We start from the raw sequence: 1,761 nt of genomic DNA, 5'->3' as shown, positions 1-1,761 counted from the left end.
ACATTCCATCAATATTTCGTAAAGGGGTCTTGACAAAGCGAAAAACAAATACGAATCTGGATGCAAATTCAAAGGCCAAGGCTATGTTCAATCACGTATGGTTCTTGAACCAGAAAGATACATTTTGTTCAACGTTCTTGTTTTTTTCCTTTTAGTTTCTTTCTTTTTCACTAGTCCACCCCTTGCAGTCATTTTTTCCCGCTTTCTTTATATTCTTATTCCATACAAACATGATCAAAATTCATAAATTATATATATATAATATATAATATATATATATATATATATAATATACATATATATATAAACATATATATATAATTTTTTTTTTTTTTTTTTTTTGGGGGGGGGCAGAATTGTTCCCCTCTCTTTTTTCTTGTTTTTATATCGTCCTTTTTATTATTTCTCTTTGTCTCTCTCTCTCTCTCTCTCTCTCTCTTCTCTCTCTCTCTCTATTTTTCTTTCTTTCTCTCTCTCTCTCTTGTTTTCTTGTTTTTATATTGTCTTTTTTTCCTCTCTCTCTATTTCTCTCTCTTTCTTTCTCTCTCTCTCTCTCTGTTCCTCTCTCTTTCTCTCTCTCTCTCTCTCTCTATTTCTCTCTCTTTCTTTCTCTCTCTCTCTCTCTCTCTCTCTATTTCTCTCTCTTCTCTCTCTCTTACTTTCTCTCACTCTCTCTCTCTCTCTCTTTCCCTCCCTCCCTCTCCCTCTCTCTCTCCCTCCCTCTCCCACGTTCTCTCCCTCACTCCCTCTCTTTATCTCCCTCTTTTTTATATCTCCCTCTCATTCTCTTTCTCTCCCTCCCTCCCTATCTCTCTTGCTCTCCTTCCGTCTCCCACTTTCTCTCTTTCCATCTCTCACTTCCTCTCCCTCTCTCTCTTTCTCTCCCTCTCTCACTTTCTCTCCCTCTCTCTCTTTCTCTCCCCCTCTCACTTCCTCTCGCTCTCTCTCTCTCTCTCACTCCTTTCCTCTTTTTATCTCTCTCCCTCTCTCTTTCTCTCCCTCCCTCTCTCTCACTTTCTCTCCTTCTCTCTCTCTTTCTCTCCTTCCCTCTCCTTGTCTCTCTCACTCTTTCTCTTCGTTCCTCTCCCTCTTTCACTCCCCCCCACTCTCTCTTTCTCTCCCTCTCTCCTTCTCTTTCTCTCCCTCCCTCCTCTTTCTCTCCCCCCTCTCTTTCTCTCCACTTATCTTTTTCTTTTTCTCTCCCTCTCTCTTTCTCTTCCTCTCTCTCTCTCTCACTCCTTTCTTCTTTTTATCTCTCTCCCTCTCTCTTTCTCTCCCTCCCTCTCTCTCACTTTCTCTCCTTCCCTCTCCTTGTCTCTCTCACTCTTTCTCTTCGTTCCTCTCCCTCTTTCACTCCCCCCACTCTCTCTTTCTCTCCCTCTCTCCTTCTCTTTCTCTCCCTCCCTCCTTCTCTTTCTCTCCCCCCTCTCTTTCTCTCCACTTATCTTTTTCTTTTTCTCTCCCTCTCTCTTTCTCTTCCTCTCGCTCTTTCTCTCCACTTATCTCTTTCTATTTGTCTCGCTCTCTCTCTTTCTCTCCCTCACTCTTTCTCTACCTCCCTTCCCCTCTCTCTCTCCTGTTATCTTTTTCTTTTTTTTCTCCCTCACTCTCTTTCTTTCCCTCCCTCTCCCTCTCTCCTCTCTCTTTCTCTGCCTCCCTCCCCCTCTCTCTTTCTCTTTTTCTCCTTCCATCTCCCTCTCTCTTTCTCTCCCTCCCTCTCCCTCTCTCTTTCTCTCCTTCCTTCTCCCACTTTCTTTCCCT

The sequence above is a fragment of the Penaeus japonicus genome, unplaced genomic scaffold (genome assembly GCF_977035675.1).
Source record: "Penaeus japonicus unplaced genomic scaffold, GWHDUDI00000001_assembly GWHDUDI00001079, whole genome shotgun sequence".
Lineage (NCBI taxonomy): Eukaryota > Metazoa > Arthropoda > Malacostraca > Decapoda > Penaeidae > Penaeus > Penaeus japonicus.
The sequence above is the reverse complement of the archived record's forward strand: the minus strand, read 5'-3'. Positions refer to the sequence as shown.